Source organism: Mus musculus, chromosome X (genome assembly GCF_000001635.26).
Source record: "Mus musculus strain C57BL/6J chromosome X, GRCm38.p6 C57BL/6J".
NCBI lineage: Eukaryota > Metazoa > Chordata > Mammalia > Rodentia > Muridae > Mus > Mus musculus.
In genome coordinates, this window is record NC_000086.7 from 134,894,982 (window position 1) to 134,908,144 (window position 13,163).

At 39.7% G+C, this 13,163-nt stretch overlaps 1 pseudogene; it reads right to left on the minus strand.

Moving 5' to 3' along the window:
* Nucleotides 1-10,822: 10,822 nt before the first annotated feature.
* Nucleotides 10,823-11,651, minus strand: Gm15018 (predicted gene 15018; annotated as a pseudogene).

Consider the following 13,163-nt stretch of genomic DNA (forward strand, 5'->3'; position numbering starts at 1 on the left):
AATCAGAAATGAAAAGGGAGACATAACAACAGATCCTGAAGAAATCCAAAACACCATCAGATCCTTCTACAAAAGGCTATACTCAACAAAACTGGAAAACCTGGACGAAATGGACAAATTTCTGGACAGATACCAGGTACCAAAGTTGAATCAGGATCAAGTTGACCATCTAAACAGTCCCATATCACCTAAAGAAATAGAAGCAGTTATTAATAGTCTCCCAACCAAAAAAAGCCCAGGACCAGATGGGTTTAGTGCAGAGTTCTATCAAACCTTCAAAGAAGATCTAATTCCAATTCTGCACAAACTATTTCACAAAATAGAAGTAGAAGGTACTCTACCCAACTCATTTTATGAAGCCACTATTACTCTGATACCTAAACCACAGAAAGATCCAACAAAGATAGAGAACTTCAGACCAATTTCTCTTATGAATATCGATGCAAAAATCCTCAATAAAATTCTCGCTAACCGAATCCAAGAACACATTAAAGCAATCATCCATCCTGACCAAGTAGGTTTTATTCCAGGGATGCAGGGATGGTTTAATATACGAAAATCCATCAATGTAATCCATTATATAAACAAACTCAAAGACAAAAATCACATGATCATCTCGTTAGATGCAGAAAAAGCATTTGACAAGATCCAACACCCATTCATGATAAAAGTTTTGGAAAGATCAGGAATTCAAGGCCCATACCTAAACATGATAAAAGCAATCTACAGCAAACCAGTAGCCAACATCAAAGTAAATGGAGAGAAGCTGGAAGCAATCCCACTAAAATCAGGGACTAGACAAGGCTGCCCACTTTCTCCCTACCTTTTCAACATAGTACTTGAAGTATTAGCCAGAGCAATTCGACAACAAAAGGAGATCAAGGGGATACAAATTGGAAAAGAGGAAGTCAAAATATCACTTTTTGCAGATGATATGATAGTATATATAAGTGACCCTAAAAATTCTACCAGAGAACTCCTAAACCTGATAAACAGCTTCGGTGAAGTAGCTGGATATAAAATAAACTCAAACAAGTCAATGGCCTTTCTCTATACAAAGAATAAACAGGCTGAGAAAGAAATTAGGGAAACAACACCCTTCTCAATAGTCACAAATAATATAAAATATCTTGGCGTGACTCTAACTAAGGAGGTGAAAGATCTGTATGATAAAAACTTCAAATCTCTGAAGAAAGAAATTAAAGAAGATCTCAGAAGATGGAAAGATCTCCCATGCTCATGGATTGGCAGGATCAACATTGTAAAAATGGCTATCTTGCCAAAAGCAATCTACAGATTCAATGCAATCCCCATCAAAATTCCAACTCAATTCTTCAACGAATTGGAAGGAGCAATTTGCAAATTTGTCTGGAATAACAAAAAACCTAGGATAGCAAAAAGTCTTCTCAAGGATAAAAGAACTTCTGGCGGAATCACCATGCCAGACCTAAAGCTTTACTACAGAGCAATTGTGATAAAAACTGCATGGTACTGGTATAGAGACAGACAAGTAGACCAATGGAATAGAATTGAAGATCCAGAAATGAACCCACACACCTATGGTCACTTGATCTTCGACAAGGGAGCTAAAACCATCCAGTGGAAGAAAGACAGCATTTTCAACAATTGGTGCTGGCACAACTGGTTGTTATCGTGTAGAAGAATGCGAATCGATCCATACTTATCTCCTTGTACTAAGGTCAAATCTAAGTGGATCAAGGAACTTCACATAAAACCAGAGACACTGAAACTTATAGAGGAGAAAGTGGGGAAAAGCCTTGAAGATATGGGCACAGGGGAAAAATTCCTGAACAGAACAGCAATGGCTTGTGCTGTAAGATCGAGAATCGACAAATGGGACCTAATGAAACTCCAAAGTTTCTGCAAGGCAAAAGACACCGTCAATAAGACAAAAAGACCACCAACAGATTGGGAAAGGATCTTTACCTATCCTAAATCAGATAGGGGACTAATATCCAACATATATAAAGAACTCAAGAAGGTGGACTTCAGAAAATCAAATAACCCCATTAAAAAATGGGGCTCAGAACTGAACAAAGAATTCTCACCTGAGGAATACCGAATGGCAGAGAAGCACTTGAAAAAATGTTCAACATCCTTAATCATCAGGGAAATGCAAATCAAAACAACCCTGAGATTCCACCTCACACCAGTCAGAATGGCTAAGATCAAAAATTCAGGTGACAGCAGATGCTGGCGAGGATGTGGAGAAAGAGGAACACTCCTCCATTGTTGGTGGGAGTGCAGGCTTGTACAACCACTCTGGAAATCAGTCTGGCGGTTCCTCAGAAAACTGGACATAGTACTACCGGAGGATCCAGCAATACCTCTCCTGGGCATATATCCAGAAGATGCCCCAACAGGTAAGAAGGACACATGCTCCACTATGTTCATAGCAGCCTTATTTATAATAGCCAGAAGCTGGAAAGAACCTAGATGCCCCTCAACAGAGGAATGGATACAGAAAATGTGGTACATCTACACAATGGAGTACTACTCAGCTATTAAAAAGAATGAATTTATGAAATTCCTAGCCAAATGGATGGACCTGGAGGGCATCATCCTGAGTGAGGTAACACATTCACAAAGAAACTCACACAATATGTATTCACTGATAAGTGGATATTAGCCCCAAACCTAGGATACCCAAGATATAAGATATAATTTGCTAAACACATGAAACTCAAGGAGAATGAAGACTGAAGTGTGGACACTATGCCCCTCCTTAGATTTGGGAACAAAACACCCATGGAAGGAGTTACAGAGACGGAGTTTGGAGCTGAGATGAAAGGATGGACCATGTAGAGACTGCCATAGCCAGGGATCCACCCCATAATCAGCATCCAAACGCTGACACCATTGCATACACTAGCAAGATTTTATTGAAAGGACGCAGATGTAGCTGTCTCTTGTGAGACTATGCCGGGGCCCAGCAAACACAGAAGTGGATGCTCACAGTCAGCTAATGGATGGATCATAGGGCTCCCAATGGAGGAGCTAGAGAAAGTAGCCAAGGAGCTAAAGGGATCTGCAACCCTATAGGTGGAACAACATTATGAGCTAACCAGTACCCCGGAGCTCTTGACTCTAGCTGCATATATATCAAAAGATGGCCTAGTAGGCCATCACTGGAAAGAGAGGCTCATTGGACTTGCAAACTTTATATGCCCCAGTACAGGGGAATACCAGGGCCAAAAAGGGGGAGTGGGTGGGCAGGGGAGTGGGGGTGGGTGGATATGGGGGACTTTTGGTATAGCATTGGAAATGTAAATGAGTTAAATACCTAATAAAAAATGGAAAAAAAAATAAAATGTAGTTAAGAATGTAGATAGGATGCCTTAGAGATATAATACATCCCGATGGTAGACAAAACATGAGAGACTAGACTTTTAAACAGAGTTGAGACTCTGAAAGACTGCATCACCATGCGGCCACAAGCTGAGGGAGTCAGTAGGTAGAATGTGGTGGTTTCAACAAGAGAACCCTCTCACAGTCCAGGCATTTGAATACTTGGTTCCCATGTGGTAGGACTGTGTGGGGAGTCACACCTTAGGGTGTGACTTTGTGAGAGGAAGTATTTACTGGGGTGGACTTCAGGGTTTCAAAAGCTTCCTTCCTCCCCTGCATTCATTCCTGTTGTTTTCTGCTTGTGCTACAAAATACGAGCTCTCAGCTGGTCCTACAGGCACACCTGGTAACCGCTCCCATACTCTCCCCTACCTTGGTTATGATGGCCTCTTAACCCTCTGGAACTGTGAGCCCCAAAGAAACCGTTCCTTCTAGACGTTGCTTCATTCATGGTTTTTGTTTGGTTTTATTTTGTTATTGTTTGTTTTTAAAATCACAGCAATAAAAAAGTAACTAAGGGCTGGTGAGATGGCTCAGTGGTTAAGAGCACCGACTGTTCTTCCGAAGGTCCTGAGTTCAAATCCCAGCAACCACATGGTGGCTTACAACCATCTGTAACAAGATCTGACACCCTCTTCTGGAGTGTCTGAAGACAGCTACAGTGTATTCACATATAATAAAATAAATAAATCTTTAAAAAAAAAAAAAAGTAACTAAGACAGAAGTCATGGTTTCTCCAGCCAAACTAATGACCTGTCCCCCCTACCTTGCCTTTTAAAACAACAGAGGAGACTGATTTTTCTTTCTTTTTTTTTTTTGAGTTTCTTTTTTTTTATTTACATTTTTTTTCCATTTCCATTTTTTATTAGGTATTTGAGACTGATTTTTCTGCTAATGTAAATAAAATAAAACACTTGAATTCTTGTGTGCTTGGGAAAGAACCTCTGACTTGAAGCAAAAAAGTTCTTATTCAAATGTCATTCAAAGAAGACAGGAACTACAATAACAACAAAAAACAATAGAATATGTAAATTGTATTGGTCACATCCCCAAGAAACCAACCACTATGTGTTTTAGGTGAAAGGATTTAAACACACACACACACACACACTTACACACTCACACACACATTCATTGTAATTAAATAATAATTAATGCTAATAAATACTTGTTCAGTTTATTTTTTTGTCTGTTTATTTGACACAGTGTCTCACTATATAGCCCCGGTTGACCTTAAGTTCACATAGATCCCCCTGTCTCTGCCTCCTTAGGAGTTCTGGGATTAAAAGTATGTGCTGCCACACCTGGCTCTGTTCAATTTGTCTGTATCCCACTTGGTGTTGAGCAACATTTGTGAGTCCTTATCTGCTATATCTACTGTCAAAAAGGATAAGAAAGGTGACTATGAAGTTCTGGCAAACTGTAGGTCAGAAAACCTAGCTTGATTATGGGGAAGGAAGGGGCTTGGAAAGAATGGGTAGGACGGACCAAGGACTGTACTAGCGTGGGGGAGAACTGAGCAGAGCACAATGATACATGTGTATAAAACTGTCCTAATGAAACTCATTATTTTCTACACCAACTTAAGAAAAACTAACAGTATGAAAGGGAACCAAGAGCCAAGCAGACAAGAGTAAAGTGATTGAGCTATGGTCATTAAACTGGTGTTTTGCAACCATGACAACCCTGCGGATAAGCCTCAGAACATGTTTGTTTGTTTGTTTGTTTGTTTGTTTTGTTTTGTTGTTTTTGTTTTAAAAGACAGAGGTAGTAGGCAAGCTATGTTTGTAAGCACGGTACAGGGAAGGCTGGAGGGCAGGGAGGCAGACACAGGTAAACCTCTGGGGCTTGATTGTAGTCTACTTTGAGAGTTCTAGGCCAGTAAGAGACGTCGCTCTGCTCCCAAATAAAAGGTGGACATCACTTCAAGCATGGCACTCAAGGTTGTCCTCTGGCATCCACACTCAACTGCACACATGTTCACAGACACCTGTACGCACATGTATCACACCCACCCACACCCATACTTCCCCTACCCCCATACAAGAAAACCCATCTTTGACAAGGTCAATCATGAAGTGAAAGAGCAGATGCCAGACGAAAGCATAAAGCAAACCTGAGCTAGCTAATCCAGAAGGTCACTGACCCAGCCCTGAAAAAAGCCTTCAGCAATGATACGTTAATCCAGTCCCTTCCCCTTGTTAACTTACAGCATTTTGAAACTTTGATTTGTGTTTTATTTGTGATAGCATTTGTGGTATTGTTTCATAGACATATTCAGAATAAAACATCGTAAGCATGGAAAGTTAGCATCTATCTACCTTTTGGGGTTTTAAAAACGTCTTACTTCTAGGAAGCTGGGAGTATGTGTGGAGGACTGGGAGGAGTAGAGGGAGGGGAAATTGCAGTCAGGATGCATCGAAAACAAAAAAATAAATTTTAAATGACCATATAGTCGAGTCGATTACTCACTGACAGTTTTGAAACTGAAAGATGCTCTGTTCAATAATGGAAGGCTATCAAGTTATATATTCTCCCGCAATGTCTGCAATACATGCAAATAATTCACTTTTATTTACTGTTTATAAGTTTTATTATATAATACAATATAATTAGGCAACTACAGAATAATTCAGATTTTTACCCTGACTATATATTCTGCTTGTAATCTTAATTTTGACAATATTGATAAATCCTGACAAGATGCTTAATTTCTTTTAGAATTTTTGATTATTTACTATCCTATAATAGTTAATGAAATTACAGCTAATTATCAACTAAATACTAAATACCCTAAATAATTATCAACAATTACTTAATTTAAACTAAGATACCATGAATAAAAAATAATCTGCACAAGTGTTTTAAAGAGAATGTTTTTTTATTATTAAAAGAAATTTCTGTAATTGTTAATTCTAAATGTTTGAAGAATAAACTGGGGCAGAGTAATTGCCAGTCTATTGGGAGATTAGGCAAAGAGCATGCAAAGCTCATGAGGCCACAGGACACAGTGGGAAATTCTCTTAGAATAAGTCCAAATTTAGCATCACTGATGTGTAATTTATAATATTGGTGATCTGGTTTTAGTGGATTAAACTGTAGCTTAGAAAGAAAGTATTAATCACATTCTTGAATATCTATTTTCATGGTTGAAGAGGATGAAACAAAAATTCCTATGGTTAACTTTGATATTTACTGTTGCTTTTGGGATTACCTTCCCAGATTTAAAAATAATGAGCTGTCATCTGACCTCACTCACCACCTCGGGGATCAAGCTCCTTACAAGCCCTACATACATGTCTCCTGGCACAGAAGGTGATGGTTCCTTTCTTTTGTCTTCCTCATTACCTGAAAGAGCTACTAATGAAGACCCATGGGGCCACACATAGTAAGTGAGCTAAAGTGATCCTAACTCACACCCTGGAAGGTAATCTTCAAAAAGACAGGGTGCTCAGTATCTTCTGGGGAAAGAGAGAGAATGGAGAAAGTTTCCACCACGACCACCACCACCACGACCACCACCACCACCACCACCATCATCACTACTACTGTTCTGCTACTACGACTACTGCTACTACTATATGTATACTCTTTCCTGCATAAAATTGGAGCAGTTAGATTTCTCCTTCTACCCCATGGGGCCTGGAGATTGAACTCAGATCATTAGCCTGGGCAGCAAGTGCCTTTACCTGCTGAGCCATCTTGATGACCCATCCTGCTTTCTAGAGACATAGGACTTGGGAAAATCAACTTACTGCCCGTGACCCTGAATTTGACCATTGCAAAACAACGAAAACTGGTACTATCCCCAGGGAGCTGTGTAAGGGAAGTAAGGGGAAAAATGGGTATGTAGTATGACTTTAACAAAATTGTGTTCTCCCAACCATGACTACTACCCATTATAAAAAGACTGACATAGAACAAAGAGGCAAAGTGTTGGAAATGGGATGTAAAAGTAACAAGAAACGAAATGCAAGTTTATACAATGTATTAGTTTAGTTGCCATCTTCAAGCTATAGAATAAATTGTTTGAGGAATTCAGAAAAAGGGGAGACAGGGGAGACATTATCACACTATTTACTGTATATGACTTCCTTCCTGGGTCAGTCTGCTTTCTCCTCCTCCTCCTCCTCCTCCTCCTCCTTCCCCTCCTTTTCCTTCTCCTCCTCCTCTCTTCCTCATCTTCCCCCTCTTCTCTTCCTCTTGCTCTCTTCTTCCTCTTCTTCCTCTTCTTCTTGCTTTAAAAACATATTATTTTAAAATTGTGTATCTTTATGTATGTCTGTGAGTGGGTATATGTACATGAATATGAATATGTACATGAATGTAGCGCCCTTGGAAGCCAGAAAAAGGTTTCAGATCCCCTAGAGCTAGAGATAGCAGGAGTTGTAACCTGCTTGATACAAGAGTACTCAAATCAAACTTGGGTCCTATGGAAGAGCAGTGAGCCATCTTTCCAGCCTGTCATTCTTTTAACTAAACAACTATAGAAAACCAATTTTTAGGAGCCTGATATAGCTGTCTCCTGAGATGTTCTGCCAGAGCCTGACAAATACAGAGGCACATGCCCAAAGCCAACCATTGGACTGAGCACAGGGGTCCCAGATGGAGGAGTTGGAGAAGGGACTGAAGAAGCTGAGGGGGTTTGCGGCCCCATAGGAGGAACAGCAATATCAACAAACCAGACTCCCCAGAGCTCCCAAGGACTAAACCACCAACCAAAGAGTACACATGGAGGGACCCATAGCTCTAGCTGCACATGTAGCAGAGGATGGCCTTGTTGGACATCAATGGGAGAATAGGCCCTTGGTCCTGTGAAGGCTCGATGCCCCAGTATAGGGGAATGCCAGGGTGAGGAAGCAGGAGTGGGTGGGTGGGTGGAGGAACACCCTCATAGAAGCAGGGGAAGGGGGATGGGATATGGGGTTTCTGGAGGGGAAACCGGGAAAGGGGATAGCATTTGAAATGTAAACAAATAAAACATCAAAAACATAAAGAAATCTTTAAGAAACTGAAAAAAGAAAAGAAAAAGAAAAAGAAAACCATTTTTATACTAAGCTATATAGAGAGGAAATAGAACAGAGAATCAAAGCACAAAAGAGCTTACAATGTTGGATGCCTTTGTGCTGGCCTTACCTCTCAGGCTAAGCCACATGTAGTGTAACTGGTTAGTGGAGTCTAGCCTTGGATGCTACTATTTCTAGTTGCATGATCATTGGCAAATTTCTTAACTTCCTTCATATCCATTAATATTATTTCAAACTGCCACTATAATGGCAGAAACTTGATCAAATTATACTTCAAAATTAAATGAGAAAATGTATTTAAGGGATATAGTAAAATATCTGGCTCTAAGTGCTCAATAAATTTTATCTTCATTTTCCTTTAATATTAATCATTTCGAGGAAAAAGAGCAAATGATCACAAGCTGGGAAGAATGTAATGTCTGACCCTGGAGAGCCAAGTTCTGTGAAGATGCAGTACTGAATCCATTGAATAGTGCTATAAAATTTAATATGCAAATCTTAGCTTCTAATTTTTGTGTACGCATATTTGTGTGAGTATGGTCTGGGATAAGAAAAGGGATCATGTGAGGTGAAAACAGGGAAGCATTGAGGGAGACAGGTGGGAAGGGTTATGGAATACATTTGATATGAAAGTGGAGAGCAAACACCTTGAGTAGAAGAGATCAAGCATGGATGAGGTCGGGAAAGTGGGGGAGAAGCCAGGGTGAGAAAAAAGTCAACCCAAACTCATCATGGATGGAAAACCCAAGAGAGAGCCTCCTCCTTTTCATTCTAATATAAAGAAAAAGAGTAGGAGTAAGAATTGATTTTGAGTCACATGCAAATTGTTTACTAACAGAAGAACGAGAGCTCTTAGCCTCATTCCATATGTTGTAATGTGGCAGTCAAGCATTAATACACAATACCAAATAGACATCCAGCATTATTCTAGTTACATAAAATGCATGTGCAACTAACCATACTCATATGTGCATATGTATGATTGCTTCTGTGTTCAAATGCAACAAAGCATGAAAACTGCATGTCAGTGAATGTGATTGGACATTACTGGTGCTTTTAAACATAAGGGTCTGTACAGTTTGGGAAAGATTTGTTTCTTTTTATTTAACATGTAGAAATATTATGTCTCCATGAATGTATGCACCTTTAGAGGCCAGGAGAGGGTGCCTGAGCCCCTGGAGTTAGAATTGCAGATGAAGGTTAGGTGCCATGATGTTGGAGCTGGAGTGGGATTCAGGGCCTCTGCAAAAGGAACAACTTCCCCTAACTACTGAACAGTCCGTCCAGATCCTTGCTGTGTACTTTTAATATTCCACATGAACAAGAATTATTTAAAGAAACCTTTTCTTGTGACACAGGGTTTCACTATGAAGTACTGATTGACCTAGAACAAGCTGTGTAGACTAGGCTGGCCTTGGGATCCTCCTGCCTCTGTCTCCCAAGTGTTAGAAGGGATTAAAGGCATTTACCACATGCTGCTACCTTTGGGGAAAAAATTAAATAGTTTTTACTCTCACAATATAAATCATTATAAATTTCAATGCCATAAAAATCACAGCTTGAAATTTCTATTTCAATTATGCTCAGCAGCAGCATAGAATTTATTTTATTGAAAAGTAATGCATACAGGTTTTTTGTTCCTATTGTAATGAAAGTGATTAACATTTCATGCAGTGGGGAAATTGTCAAACCTTCTGGACTAATATGTGCAATCAAAAAGCATTTTCTCTTTTTTGAGCCTGTAAATCTTAGATTCAGCTTTCTGTCCTGAGGAATTTACCTTGTAACATAACAGGTTTTTTTTTTTTAAATTAATAGTCAAGGCCAGCCTGTACTGCAAAAGACCCTGACTTGAATATATAAACACCAACTAGGTATCTACCAGTAATAGCATCAATTCATAAGGCACATCTTGCACAATAGAATCTCAGCATTAAAAAGAAACAAGAAATCAATCGAGGACATGGATATTTCTCACATGCATATTGCTAGGTAAAAGCCAATCTGAACAGTAGCATACTATATGGTTTCAAATGTATGGCACTCTAAACACTTGTCAACACCCAGGTTGTTTAGCACAAGCAATGAACTCTATATTATAGTCAACAGGGTATCAGTACTGACTAGGCAGTATTGTACAGGCTTGTAAATCCCAATACTTAGGAAGACCACCACAAGTTTCTGGTCTACCTAGAATTTCCAGGCCTGCTAGAGTTACTACATGATAAAGCCTTACTCAAAAAAAAATTTTTTTTAAAGTACTTTCTGCTTTGCTGATTTGAAACTGCTCCCCATCCCCCCGAAAAAAATCTATATAAAAAATTACAGAAAAACAAACCCACTAAAACCAAATCATTTCTCAGATAGCTAAGCATTCAGCCAATCCAGCACAAGACCATGAGGAGCTGTCAGTCAGAGATTTTAAGATGCAGCCGGGTGTTGTTAGAGTGATGGATGCTGATTTGTCAGCAGAGTTTCCACTCTGCTGGGAGACAGGAGGAGGGGCTTCTGAAGACTGACAGCCAGTTGTTTGTTTGTTTGTTTGTTTTTGCCATTATAGGGATCGCAGAATGTTTTTTCTTTGCTTCTTCCATTCCCTTTAGATCAGAGTAAAATCTTGGCTAAGGCGGCATATTTAGGGGTAGGGCATTTTTCTTTGTACGGCTTCTAGTTTTAAAGTTTCTCCCGATCTTCTTGTTGCTGTGAACACATTCGGGACATAGCAAATTATCTTCCACTCCTGGTTCTGGGAGAACACAGGCTGGTAACAGGAAGAGAAAATTCATCCTTTGGGGAGTGTCTGGAACCCAGGTCTGACCAGCAAGAAATTTCAGGCCAATCCAGCCTTTCTTATCTGCAGGGAGCTGCCTGCTGTGGACCACACACCATCTGAATCCAATGGCTTGTGGCAGAAAAGCCTGCACATTAGAGGGAGGAGGACAGCGATTCATAGACATTGACTGAGCTGCTCTCATGGCAATCCTTGTCCAGGCTGTAAATGTGCACCCCTAAGGTGAAGCTAGAATTTCCAGCATACCACTCTCCTGCTTCTTACTTCGGCAGCTGCTTGGAGGCCCGATTCCTCTGAAGACTATCTTGGGTTTCTTGGGATCCTGCTTCATTCTGGCCTCACGAGATGTATTGAGAATATAACACTCTTGTTTTGAATATAAATGTCTCCGAAGTCTCAAATAAACCTCAACTTTCTTGCTATTGGTACTCAAGTTATGATGCCGACACCACTCCAGACGAGTGACATTTTCCTTTCCCTATAGTACTCATATCCCTGAGTGCATCCCCTATCCTCCTTGCAAATCTCTTCCAACGATTTGTTCAGAAGGACAACTTGTACAGTGCAATGCATTGTGGGGCCTTCCGTTTACCATGCAGAGCAAACAGAAGAACTGAGGGCCAGTGAAGCACCAGCGATAACGCCAGGAGTCAAGCTCTCCTGTCTGCTTGGGAAAGAAGAGGGAAAGACCGAAGGGGCCAACTACACTAGGAGAAACGTCAAGGCTCGGTTTCTAGGGACTGCACTCCCCAGCTCTGGACACTGCTCTGTATCTGGGATTGCTGCTGTAAAAATCTTCCTGCCATGTAACCTCACAAGAGCTCAGTCCCATTCTGTGGATGAAGAAACTGAGGCTCTGAAAGGTGAAGAACTTGCTTCACTGAAATTCAGACGCCATCACTTTTGAGAAATGTGCTGTTTTAGGCATGTACTAACAAAGCTAAAATTTTCCAGTATAATAATAAGATATCAATGACTGATGTATTCAGTTTTTAAAAATCATGTCTTATAATCTATGAAATATCCTATGGACAGTAGTTAGTAGTCGCTTGTTCAAAAAATAAAGTAAGAGTCTATTTCTTTAGTTTATGAAGCTCTATGTCCTTACATACAAAAGTATAGCATTAAGTCTCTTATCTTATGCTGTGATACAATAGAAAAACATTTTTTTTTCCTGAAAACTACAAGTCTTTTTTTTCCCTTTTGTATAGTGGGTGTGTGAATTTATAGGTGTGTTTTGTCTCTTGGTATCTCCAGGGAATTTGCTCTTGTGTACTTCAAATCATCTTTAGTTTATTTATGATGCTCTGTGTAATTTAAATACCATGCAAATATCTGATGCACTTCATGGTTTAGGGAATGACAATGAGACTTCTGTACATGCTTAACAGAGATGCGAGTTTATTTTGAATATTTTGAGCCGTGCTGGTTAAGTTTGTGGACTCTGCAGACAGAAGGCTGAGTGCGTATTTTAGAACTGGCTGGTGAATATATTAACCCTGGTCTTAGGAACTACTGTAATGCCGTTTTTTATAAGCACTTCATTTGCAAGCTACTCGAGGAGCATTTTATTTCTCCAATTTTCCTTGTAGAATGCCATCCATTAAATCAAGCTTGTTAGTTTTCGTTCTCAAACCTTCTGCATCTTTACTGATTTTTCGTGCCTACTTGATCTATCAATTACAGAGAGAGGGATGTTAAGAACTCTCACTGTAATGGTAGATTTGTCAATTTTGTAATTCATTGATTTTTTTCTTTGCTGTAGATTTTGAAGCTGTGTTTTTAGAAGGCATGGAAGCATAAAACTGAGATACTTTTCTGTAGAATTATACCTTTTAGCACTCGGCTCTGAGCCAGATTATCCTTAATAATGTCTTTTGCCTTAAAGGGCACTTTTTTCTGATAAAAATATATAGCTACAGTACATTTCCACAAATTTTCCCAGCATGTATTATTCTGTCTCTTTACTTTAAACA